The sequence below is a fragment of the Prenolepis imparis genome, unplaced genomic scaffold, assembly GCF_030444845.1.
Source record: "Prenolepis imparis isolate NDT839.2.m4 unplaced genomic scaffold, iyPreImpa1.0 SCAF_14, whole genome shotgun sequence".
NCBI classification, from domain to species: Eukaryota; Metazoa; Arthropoda; class Insecta; order Hymenoptera; family Formicidae; genus Prenolepis; species Prenolepis imparis.
The window spans coordinates 1604398-1618074 of record NW_028141172.1 but is presented as its reverse complement, the minus strand read 5'-3'; the positions used below and the strand labels follow the sequence as shown (position 1 = coordinate 1618074).

Here is a 13677-nt window from a genome sequence, read left to right as displayed (position 1 = left end):
CCTCTTCTCTGCACCCCACAGGACCCCAAGATCACCCTTTTTCTCCGGGTTCTCCAGAGGTCCCAAATATTCACGAAAGTTACGTGATCGAACGGTCCGCCGAGCGTGTAAATCCTTGTCGAGAGAATCGTCGCGAAATAGCGGAAAGAGAGCCTCTCGGTTTATTAACGAATCACTCGCGGTCCTCAGGGATACACTTCCGAAATAGCCCTTGCAAGGGCCCCGAATGGTCCCTCTATTAAAGGACGCACGGCAATAATCGAATGGAAAAATCAGATCCCGAACATAGATATCACTTTTAAATCTCCTTAATTTGTGACTTATTAATAAATAATATTTTTGTTAAGAAAGATATATTAAATAATATCGTATTTTTGTACATGAAAATTGCTGGAAATAAAAATTTGGCTAATGTTTGGCTAATAATGCGGATGATTATGGGATATGCATTTGTGAATATGGCCGATTATGGCCACATTTGTGCCTAGAAAATCTAACAGCTGTATACAAATACGGAATAATATGGTACGCACTCCTTAAATATGAATCTGATATTCACAGTATCGTTTTGCGTGTCGCGCTGAATGCGAATGCATTATACATGCGGCAAATATAGGTACGTGTTTTGCATTATAGGCTTTTAACGACAGATGAAACAGTTTATTATATCGATTATTTCATTAAAATTAATTATATAGTCATTGATATAAATAATAATTGCCGTGTAGTTTTCGAATATTAAAACTAGCGATTAAAGGTTCAAAATTATTTGCTTTAATAGAAAATTTCACGATGTATTTTATAAATTCACAATTTTTTTCGACGAGCATGTAATGTAAAAAACTTTTAATATTATAATATTATATTTGTTAAAAAATTTCTATTATATTTGTTAAAAAATTATAAAATTATAATATTTGTAAAAAAATTTCATATTTCTGATACATCGAACTGCTTGACATTTGAATGATCGTGAGACTATGAATGATTATGTGCAATTTTTACTCCGCCATTGCGTCGTCGAAATCCTGTGAAATCTCGCGGATTTCCGAAGATCCCACCCTATACATGCTCCTATCTGCGATTGCTAGGGACGGGGTGGGCGATGGCTCGTTCGCCACAGTGCGAGTTCACGTTTCGCGGTCTTTTTTCTCGGATTATCCAACCGGCGCATCGCTTATTCGTGTATCGACCTTTTTCGCCTTTTTGGCCCTTTTCTCCCGCGCGGGCGCAGGGAGGATTCTTTGTTTGCACCGAGTTTCTCTCCAGGAAGAGACCGAGGCGGGCGAGCTGGCGAACGGGGGAGAGAAGATAGTGGCCATTGTGGCACGATCTGGACAAAAGTCGCTGTAGCGACGGAATTCAAAGGAGCTGAAGAATGGCAGCCAATGCAAATTGAAGCTTTTTTCTCTCCCCCTCGCCAGCGGGTACAATATTCATGAGCTTTTCGCGAATAATGGGCCACATTGTCTCTAATAGACCAAGGAAAGAAAACGTCCAAAACTATACGTAACATATCTCGGATTTCTTTGTAAAGAATTGAAAATGTTTCAACACTTTAACGTTTCGCAAGCTAAAAAATACAAAGGATTCTTAGCACTTTAAATTTTCAAAATCTCGAGCTTTGGAAAAATTAATTTATGATTTTTGAAGATTTACTACATAATAATTTTAAAAAAAATAATAAAAAAGTTTAGAGAAAGAGAGAGTCTCCTAAACATTAATTTTATTTCACAATGATCACAGAAATGCGAAATATTATTAAAAAGATATGATTTCGACAAATAAAATATATAAAGAAAAAAATATTATTTATTAGAATCTTTTTTGTAATTTTTTGCGAATTCTCGCTCGGCTGATTTCGATTCTTGAAACATGCGTATCGGCGGGTTCGTGTCGCTAGGGAGAAATTTCGTGAATGGAACCTCCTAGGAGGCACCATTTATTCCGGAGTTAATTCGCTATCGTGCCTGTCGAACGCTGCCTGACAGTGGTCGGGAGATTTACTCCCGATCGGTTGATAACCCAGCAGTGGCCATGTCTGCTGTGTCTACAGGGTGTTTTTCAAGCAACGCTCCATTGGCGCGAGTGTATATAGCCTCCGGTGACTCGGCCACTAAATGAACGTAGATAAATATCCCGCATTTTTCCATCCGCCGTTTATTAACGCGCTTCGTGAAAGTAAAACAACGGAACGCACGATTGTGACACCAATAAATGTCAGTGTCCGTCAGCGCGCTGAAGATTTATGTCAGTGGGATTATGATAGAAAATTACATGTCGAGACACACACACAAGATTAAATGAATGTTGCTTGTATAAAAATATAATGAATTGATTACAGAATCCATTATGAAATTAAAGTGTACTCTTACATTAAAAATATGTACATACATATAATAGCATTAAGGATGGAAGACTCATCGTTAATTAATCAAATAAAGAAAGATATTTTTATAATTTAAATATTCAAAAATTTTAAGTCGCATAAACTCTAAGCGATAGAAAAATAAATTGAAAATTTGTAAAATCTAAAAACTTCATAATTTAAAATATGAAAATATAATTAGTTTATAAGATAGTTTTTAAAAAATTAAAAGCTTGCATTTTTCACTGTAATCCATACATACTAAGCTACAATATTTTAATTTTTAATATTTTAAACATTAAATTCTGCCAACGAACATCTGCCACAATTGGATTAGCGTATTGTCTGACAATTTTTGATTGATTCCTCGCCGCATTAAAATTCTATACTGTTCGATAACCTGTTGACAGGCGTAGCTCATAGATCAATAACTCGTGATTCCTTAATGCGCGCGAAGACGAGTCAGCTTATTTTCTATACGCGAGTCAAGAAGTTCGACTTCTCTTTTCATCTCTCTCTCTCTTTCTCTTTCTCCTTCACTTCCTTTCTTTCTCTTTCGAGTAGTTTAACGAAGCATTTACACGCGGGAGAGCCGGTAGGTCATCGACGAGGAGCTATTCATCACTAATTTCATCTCGCCTTCCGGCCGGCTCCTTTCGTCGTGGGCGCGATTTGTTCCAAAGTGGCGTTTTAGGCCCCTCGTGGCGAGCGGGCTCTGAGAAGTTCGGCTCTTTAACGCGCTATAACTCAATCGAATGATGAGCTATGGGACACGCCCCGACCCCGCGCCTTTTCCCATAACTTCGAGACTTTTCCCGAGGAGGGAATCGAAGAACGTCGGCGACCGAACGATAAATTAAACCACCTGCACGACCTTCTCTCCTCCCGATATCGATTCCTCGGGTTATTCACTTCAATTTTAAATCACTTTTGCATATCGCACGATATTACAGTTGCATTGAAAAGAAAAAGATAAACATAAAATTTTAATAAAAAGATTTTAATATAAAAATTTTATTTGCTACTCATTCTTTACCACTTTATGACTTACTTTAAAAAAATATTACGTAAAATATAATATATAGTTCAAATATATGTAATGAATTTAAATATCTTATCATCGCGAAATGAGAGAAGATCAGATTTAAAAGATACAAATTTTTCTCTTATCGATCAAAATTATATCAAAACAGTCAACTCTGTCAACTGTTACGCGATCTAAAACCTATCGTTTTTCTTCTACAATCTCGTTTCCTAAATACACACGGACGTGTATAAAGTATCGCTTCCACGTAGTAACCTCTTGCGTTCCTTAACCTTCGCCCTTCCTTGCTCGTCCGAAGGCGAAGGTTTCGCGAGGGGTCAGGGAGAGAGTTTACGTCGGCGCTGGTCGTGATATATACTCATCGGATGAGCATCGGCTCGAGAGGGGGAGAGGAAGAAGGGGCAGAAGACAAAAAGGGCGCAGTCCAGTCCCCCGCCTCCCCCTCGTACGGGCGTAGGTTTGTTTTAACAAGGCATTTAAAGCGCACTCGGTAAACATTCGACGAGAAATATTGGTTGTTTATGGCACGGTGATTTATCACCTCGCGCTTGGACGAGCTCGGCGAATGGGATGGGAGTGAAAATAAGTTCAGGTATGGCTCTCTCATTTGGCGCGAGCGCAAGGCAGGAAGAGGAGCGAGAAGAGAAAAGGTGGCGGCAGGGTGGAGTGGGCGAGGAACCCCGAGGGCGGATGTGTTCACGTTTTAGCGCCGCTTAGAAGGATGAAGTGCATTTGTTTCGCGACGCGCGCGAATAAATTTCGCCGAGGATCCTAGTAATTGTCCGGTCCTTCCATCTTATAGATATGTACAAAAAAATCTGGCTGATAAAGTAAGAAAATTTTATTGAAGCAGAACCGGAATTTCTTGTTCAAAAATTCACTCTGTTAATTATGATTTCAAAAATTGACAAGTATTAATTAATTTAAATAATGTTCATAAACAAAGTCTAAATATTCAACAGTAAAGTACAAGATGAATCTGCTTTCGGGATTCATAAACTCTTTTCATGATTTTATATCCTTTCGCAACTATATGTAATATATCATTGCAACGCAAACTCAACAAAGCATACATCGGTAAAGGATGTGCCAATTAAATTTCCGCTCCCTCCGAAAAAAAAAAGAAAAAAAGTATCAACGTTCCTCTCTTCTCCTCTCACTGTGTGATTCTTTTCATTCCCAAAAAATCTCCCTCTGTCTCTCACGCCCATATTCTTCTCGTTAACTTTTGAAACCTTATTAAGAGGTTCGCCATTGTAATGCCGAAGTAAAATATTACAAAACGATTCCGATTCTAAGAAGGGACACGAGGAAGCATTTGAGAGACGTCCGAAAAATTCGTCGAGCTATTAAGTGGAATCCTTCATGCTACTGTTGAAGATGATAATCTCAGGTGGCTACCGTCCCATCCTATTGCCGATGACAGTCACGGGATAGATCCGACTTCGTTCACATTCGGTCAACCAAAGTTCGCCCTAGGAGGTCCTGCGAGCTCTTGACACTATTGAACCGCGCATGGACAATGGCGGATGCCCGCAGAGGAATGTCGCGGGATCGTTAGGGGCAAGGATGTTTTCGAAATGAGGCAAACTCTTTTACCGCGACCATTCTTAATCTTCATTAGTTCATTTGAGATTTGCATACCGAGGCACGGTCGTTTATCTGATCGGAGGAGAACGCTGAGGGCGAGGACGAGGCTTTGTCGCCGAGTTATTCTATATAAAGGCTCCCGAAAGATATTTAGATCCTAAAATTTTTTAAAGACAAGAGATTCGAAAGAATCAAAAGTTTGAAAAACTAAAAGATCGAGAAGTTTAAAATGTCTCATTTGAGATTTTGAAAGATTCAAAGTTCTGAATATCAAGATTAAAATAAAAAAGAGCAATGAGAATTCATAGATAAATTAAAATTGTTTGATTGTTTTAGAGCATCGTCATTTAATAATTTCGGAATTTCTGTGTAAGGTCGCGGTGAAGAAATTCGAATATATATTGAAGAATAAATAATGTGTTACGCAAACACACGATCGTAAAATGATTTTTTTTTCCGATCCGTCGCGGGTCGACGTATCCTCGGTGAAAGTTCTGCATACAGTCCCCGGTTATTAGGCCCACCCAATCGGTACTTAATCGTGACCTAACCACCAGCGCGCAACGTGGAACGAAGGGAAAAGGGAGAGGGAGGAGGGGGGCAAGAAGGTCAAGCTTAGCCCTGAGACGCGCGGCCACGGCAAAGCTCACCTTATCGCACTCCTCCGAGCCCGGGTGGCCTACTCGGCCACTTAATTGCAGGCCCATATCACGATCCAATATGGCCGCCCACCGCGAGTATTAGACCCCGTAGCGAACGTCAATGTCCGCTTTATGTAAGAAATACGGTATCATACATCGCGCCCGGCATACAGACTGCCAAGGACATCATCACCATGCATCAGTATATAGCGGTTGCGTTTACGTCGTGAAACAATAAAGTGATTGATATTTCATCAACATTTTGAAGAAGTTACGCGTTCCTCTAGAAGAAAATTTTAAGAATCACGTTATTTAAATTTTAAAAGAAAAGAGAAAGAGAAAGAGACAGATAAAGAGAGATTTTTAGTCACATAAAAATAAAATTGGTAAATTTTAAAGATCTAATTAATTTTCTGCTCATAAAAGATAATACTTGGGAATCTACGTTCCATAATTCTAGCATCGAATTAAATAAAAGCGCGAGGAAAACATGAAAAATTTCTTATCTATAGTCGAGAGCGAGATGACTCTCTGTATATAAATATAGACGACATCATCGCGGGTCGCGCGAGAATCTGCCAGCAACTGGATCGCGGCGGATAAATATCTCGGGCAAATATAGGCAAGATATCTTTCGCGAAAATGATTAATCACGGCGGCGATAAGGACCGTCGATGGGCTGACAGGCGCGGATTGGTTTCACGAGGCGCATTGTATATCCCTCGACGAGAGGAAATGGTTGCGTCGGGATCGGGATGTCATCTAGAATATGTGTGACTAATGGTTTGGCTACCTAAGCGAAAAAGGACGAAAGGAGGAGGACCGGCAGGATCGGCGTTACCAATCTGGAAAAGTGACGGATCACACGTACACGTGATCAACACCAGGATCGGCGGCAGGACTCTTTTCTCATCTCTTTCTCTCTCTCTTTCTTTCTAGGACAAAGTGGATTGAGACACTGCGCGGTCAACTCTGATCGTTGATAGGCCGATGGTAAAATGAACATCGGTGCACCATGAGTCGACCGCGAGATAAGCATCATTTTTCAACATGTTACACGATGAAGAGGCTGCATGATGAATGAACGCGTCAGGACCGTCGCGATTTTCCACGGCGTGAACTTGAATGAGTGAACGGCACGTTGATTGTATTGGTGAAATAGATGCACGAGGAGATAACGCAATCGATATGTATTAGAAACAAGAATATAAAAGTCTGGTCGAGCTAAACGATTCGAGAATATATAAGGATGTACGAATTTATAACGCTAAATATAAAATAATTGCAGATTCTAACGATTATAAAATCTAGAATCTAGAATTAAGTTTTAAAAGGACTAAAATATTTTATTTTCTGTTGAATATTTAAATAACTATCGTTTACAAGAAAAATACTATTATTATTTCAGTATATTAAAATAAAATCGTAAGGTTAAAAAGATTAAATTGATTTTCTATGATTTGTGTAAAATAATATTTGAAGAGATGCATCATTCGAGAATCGGATAAAGTAAAAGCACGAGAGAAGTCAATTAAGTGTTAAAAAAAAATTTGTGTCCTTTGAAATCATTTGAGCGAAATAGCTCTCTAGAGATAAAAATTTCCAAACTTTACGCACCGTTTAATTATTATAATCATTAAATTTTTGCCCCACTATTTTCATAAGTATCATTAAAATTTTTTTGCAAGCAGCAAAATTAATCTAATATCGGTGTTACTTTACCTTCCTTTCAATCATCAACTCATCACTTATCGAGCGTATGGGCCTTTACTAAAACTTTCATAGCGCATATAAAAGCATCAGATTTTATTCATTTTAACATTATTTTAAAAATAAATTAAATAATAAAAAAAATATCAGAGAACTTATCTGACCACCTCTTCTCTAATTTTCGCTCCGTTTCTCTTTTCCTCAAACGAAGTTGTAGAGAATTGACAACACAAATGGCAATTGACAGCACAATGAGAATTGGATATCATTTCAAATAATTCACAGACAACCGGCACGACCATGGGCACAACCACTACCACCATCCTGAAGACGCTTACCCTCGCACACGTCGTCGAGGAACGGAACGTCCGAAGCGAGAAGAAGAGAGACAACGCGAAAAGGCCTGGCAGAGAAAGGCAGAGAGGATCGCAGGTGCAATTTCGCGCGAATGCAGCACGCATGTCGGATAGCCGTGAGGGGCGATCAAGGAGAACGCACCCTGGAGGACTGGACGACGAGAACAAACTAGCCTCCGAGCATCGATAGTGGCCGTGTTTCCGTTCGCTTCCTCTCCGCGGAACCCGAGGAGAGAAGTCGCCCGGTTATGGCTACGCCTGCTACGCCAGAAGAGGCGGTTAACGAGTCTAATTAGCGACGAAAACGAAAACGAGTTTGACCCTTTTTTCTCTCTTACTCCATTCCTCCTTTTTGTCCGTCGCTGTCTCTCTTTCCTTCTCTCTCTCTTTCTCTCGCTCGATCCCCTTGGTGCGTACGTCCTTGTCCGCCGACTCTACCTCATCTATTTCCCTCCTTCTCCGAAATAAATAAATATCTTAGGGTTTAAAAATTGAAGCGAGAATACAGAGGTTCAATGATTAAGCAAGGTTGATGAAGATCTACCGACTCAAATTGTGCAAATATTAAAATCTTAAAATATTTACAGATTTAAAAAGCTAAAATTTTCATGATACCTTCGAGAATCAACGAGTTTGAAGATTGAAATATGCAGAGAGGCTTGACAATTTAAAATTCTGAAAATGATAGAATTAAAAAAAAATCTGGAACCTGCTTATTCGAGAAAAATGCAAGAATACATGAATCTCTTCAGATATCGCGTCTCCCGCATCTTTTATTCTCGTCTCTCCTCGTCTCAACAAGAGGACGGATCTCTGACCGACTCGAATCCTACGGCATCCTTTTCGCTCGACAGAAGTGGGGAGGAAATGAGGTCAGTGGGACGCAACAAGGTAGGTCGGCTGACGAGACTTTAATTTGCGTGCTCGGCAGAGTCTCCCGAAACGCGTAGCTGAGGAGGAAGTCAAACAGAGAGAGAAAGAGAAAGAGGAGAAGGGAGGATAGAAAGAACATAGGGGCTCGAAGAGAAAAGGGGAGAGCAGGGAACTATCATCGTCGACACACGAGAGCGAGAGTAAGGACGCGCGGAAGGAGACGAGAATGGCCATTAATTAAGACGAGGATAACGACCCCGGGATTCGTTAGTATGCCCGTAGGCGGTTCCTAAGACATTCCGTTCGCTGAGTACACTTCGGGGACCGAACTGCTTTCCGTATATCTCGCTTCTTCCTCCCTTTTATTCTTTCATCGCGCCGAGGGAGATTTTTAATTCGACGACAGACTTACCAGGCTTTCACCCACCTCGAAATAGAGTCATACATGTATATTTAACAATAGCCCTCGCATTTTCCTTACTCGATAGATTCGAAATCGATGAAAGGAAGTCGGAGAGATCTCCATTTCCTATTGACGAATAAATTTGTATCGCCGGATTAAAATTTAATTTTTAATATAATTCTCAATAAAAATTAAGAAACGCGCAAGTTCTTATTCTACATCTCGATTACCGCGTAAAGGAAACAAATCGAGATTATCTAATAAATTGAATTAAATTTCTCAATTCGACTGTACATTCTCCCTCTTTCATTGTTTTTTTTTTCTGCGTTCGACGCGATCGGTCACGCGGTTCGCGTTGGACCTGTTAATTCTTTATGATCCTAATCGGGGCCTAACCCCGTGGCATTTTTTAGGCTACCGTATGGCTTGATTGAGCCCCGATGAAAAGCATTCGATTTATATAGGGGATATCTTGATCGGCGACCGAGAAAAGAATGTACCTTCATTAAGGCGGTCCGGACGTACACGGTTTCGCTCTCGACTGTGGACCAATAATCACATTTTTTCGTAGAAACATAGGAGTCCCGGGAATCGTCTGAAAAAATTTGTTTAATCGCACCGCTACCGCAGAAAAAATATACAAGCCTGATCACAAAGTTCGCCGTGAAAGTTGGTTCGTCCAATCGTAATAAAATCTAAGATGTGTGTATTTCCTGAATACGAAAAATAACGAAATAAATTGTAATATAAAAAAAATTATTAGATAATTGTGTGTAAATTTTGTTAATTTAATAATTTTCTGTCTTTAGAATTGTATTACAATCGCGCTACTGTTGAACGGATTTCGTCGAGAATGGTCAAACGATATTTCATCACGGCCTTGAATAATCACGTGTTTGCAGATAGAGGAGGTCATCGAGTTCACGAAATGACAGACAGCCCGACAGACGAATGCGCGGATAAGATAAGAAGCGAGATAGAAAAGAACTCGTACGCCAAAAAAAAAATCGAATGTGCAACTCTTGACGTACTTTAGATCATGATTAATGCGTCACGCGGATAAAGGATAAAGTTTCTTACTTTTACACATCTGACTGCCGTCGATGTTGTATTGGAAATATCAAATACGATAGGTCATCGTGTAACATCATCGTGTAATAACGATTCTGCGGTTACGATCGTATCAGAAGTCGCGTTGTACAAACTGCGCAGCAGCAGTCATAACAACGAATAATAATGGGATAATACATAAGTAAGAGATGCCGCGCGTTTGAAGAGAAAAACATATAATCGCGAATGGTGCATTCGAGAGACGGGTCACGCGATAGATGATCGCGATCGCGGTTTATCCTAAGAGAGGAGGAGAGAAAGAGAGACGCGACTATTCGCGACGAATATACCACGGGCAGAACATTGTCGGCTCGCACAGGCTGTCGTCGAGCGAGGAGAATTCGCTCCGTTAGTTTCGAGAGTGCCCGTTGTGTCTGGCTAACAAGTCGACCCTCGTGGCCCCTCGAGGGTGGTCGGCCCCCGGGAGGTCCCCCGATCACGCGCCCGGTATCGGCTACTCGGACACGCCCGCGGTCCGTCATCCCATCATCTACGTTCGAGCGGCGCTCGTGCACGACACCGTGCCGAGCCGAGCCAAGCCGAGGTAAGCGAGGGTACATCACCGAAAGAACCGGAGAGGAGAGACCCGGCCGCGGGTACCCACCGCGGGAGATAGGATAATGTTCCGCTATTTATACGAGATGCGCGGTCCACTTCCAGGGCTGCCTCCTTCCAGCCACCCATGAAGAGAGCTGCGAGCGAGGAGAGGCCGCGTTCGATGGCTCGATTGACATGCCATTGTTGATCGCGCAACGACTCGATTAAATTCAGGTAATGCAATTGAATTAATGTTAACGATTAGACCTCGGAGAAATGATAAGAATAGTTTGCGGAGAATGTTGTTTTCGTTTGTTATTATATAGCACAGAATTCGCGCATTGATGAAATCGGCGGAGAGAAAGGGGTAAGTTCGATAGACGTCTTCTCACGTCCCATGATACGAGAGAAAGAGAGAGAGAGAGAGAGCTGAATCGAGCTTGATAAAAAAAGCCACGACGTTTCCCACGTGATCCGTCGAATCGAGACCTCCACCCTTTCAGGGCTGCGAGTACTCATTGTTTCACGGAACAATAACCCGCTGCTCGTAATAAAAACCTACGCGACAAGTGTGCGAAAACGTGGCGAGGGCGAAGAAAAAAGATAAAGAAACACAAAAAGGAGCAAAATCGAGTAAGATAAAAAAAAACAAAGACATATACATAGAATATACAAATTAATTTACGCAAGTGCTTATAAGCGTGTTCCTTATTTAAATTGCGTTTCTAATAAAAAATGAAAATTTGTCATAGAGAGAAAACTGTTCGAGGTATAAAGCAATTTGCATTTTCGATACTGAATCTAGATAGGGGGAGAAAATAAAAAAAGGTGAGAAGAAGAATAAAAGAAAAGGAAACAAAGAAAGATGGGGAAAAGTATGAAAGAGAGAGAAAGATGGAGAGGGAAGAAAGGAGAGAAGACGCGGATCATGTAGAGGGTGGAGGCGTACAAAGACTTCGCAAAACACACAAACAGCGTATTACAATAATGGCCGTGCGTGTTGTACAAATACGATATCGGCTTGAAGGGTCCGTCGCGCGGGCACGTGACCCTCTCAAAGGGCTCGTAGCGTAACGAACACCCCCGACGGAGAGGCCCCCCATCGGGGACGCTCGTGTTCCGCGACCAGTTAGCGGGGTTAACTTACAACCCCGTGGCTAACACGCTTGTCTCGACCCCCGCGAGAGTTAGCTTTTTTTTCAATTTTTTTTTCCTCTCTCCGACGCGCGTTATATTGCGACGATTGCTCGACGATAATTCTATCCGCGTTTTCCTCGTTTTCGGGGAACGAAAATTTTATAGCACACGTTGCGCCATTGTAGCCCGAGCCTTCATTAGAGAGGCGAGTTGGTAAATTTAAGTTGATAATGACGTTGCGACGCGATAATGAATTTGCGCGAAGCGCGGAGTTTAAAATAATTGACCCTATTTCAGATTATTTTACTAATATATTATCTTTCTACTTAGAATGTTAGAAGGTTATTAAAGAAAAGATAGTGTTCATTTTTTATAAAAATTTTAAACAAGAATACTTCTTGTTTAAAATTTGACGGAAAGACAGTACTTGTTAATTAGAGATTGTTTCGAGTTTCGATTACAAAATTAAATTCTTGCCAAGATTTCGATAAGAGAGAATAATTCCTATATCCTTCCACTTATTACAAGATGCTTGATTTCTTCCAAATTAAATCCCTCTTTCTTCCTTTCCTAATAAAGAAACAATTCACTCTACATGTAACACTTACACAACTGATTTAGACTTTCTAGATCCCGGGAATTCTTGAAATATTTGTATTACGCAACTCTTGCCGATAATTTTCCTCGACTCTCCATTATATTCGAAATCTCAGTCGATCGCCGTCTACGATTTATTAACGAAACAACTTGACGATCCCAAATACCGCCTCCACACGATAATTAATATCCCGACGATGTGCTCGCATGGGAAAATTTCATGCGCTGTACGTGGGCGAGCATATCCGCTCTCATTAACGATCCTCGCCCTTTATCGTCCCGAGGGTCTCTTTCTTTCTTCTTTTTTTTTTACGCAAGATTTCCATAATAAAAAGAGACTCGCCACGATATCGATGACGTCGATATGTTTCGCACAGTTTGCGATTCGCGCTAAGGGAGCGACGATTCGAATGAACCAGCAGGGGCGTGTAATGGAGGGTGTATATTTCAGAAACTATTACGGGCACGTTCTCTGTTTCGGCACGTGCCCTCGCAAGTTGTAAATCGCTTCTATATGCGTTTCTCATAAATTTATAGCCGCAAATTATAAAACAGCATAGTCAGAAAGACAGTACAACTACTAAAGTAGTTGTACAATAAATTAATCATTATTTTCCGAATTTAAATTTGCGACAGAATGAGAAAAATTGCTTGTTGTAAAAAATTTTCGAATTCGATAAAATATAAAATAGTATTGAGACATTAATAACTATAAGTTTTATTTTAAGGAATTAATATTTTTTTAAAATTTAGTAATAAAATAAGTTTGAAGAAGCTCGCTATAATTTGTGTAAAAAAATGTTTGCTAAATTATGATATTTAAAGTTTAATTATGCGTCAATATTTTAAATTACGACTGCGCTTCGATTGCTGTCAGAATAACGGGGAGAAGCACTTTGTCAGAGGCGAAGCCTATATTTACACGCACTGACACAAAATTGACATGTGAAGCACACACTTGTGCTTGACAGGATAGTCTTCGATAAGTACGACACAAAGTCGAGGAAGGAACTATTATTATTCGAATATGCGCAGTTTCCATTTATGGAAAAATCGTTATAGGATAACATGTGTCATTTAGTTGATTCCTATTCAAAGAGATGCCTCAAGAAATTTTCAACATATCTCTCACAATCGATAAAAAATGTGTAGTTTATTCAGATTGTCTTATTATTTAAAGTAGAAGCGATTGAAATGATAAATAAATTTTGTACATCTCTAGTTTTTATTTGTCACGTAACAGTTAAAAATTTGAAAATTTGAGAATAAACTTTAGTAAAAAATCGAAAAAATCTTACTATAAAAAAAAT

At 40.1% G+C, this 13677-nt stretch overlaps 1 protein-coding gene across 1 annotated transcript in view; it reads right to left on the bottom strand.

Annotated features, from left to right (window-relative positions):
- The window catches only part of LOC145945515 (uncharacterized), a 163181-nt gene that overhangs the window by 131371 nt on the left and 18133 nt on the right, over window positions 1-13677 (bottom strand). The window lies entirely within an intron of this gene.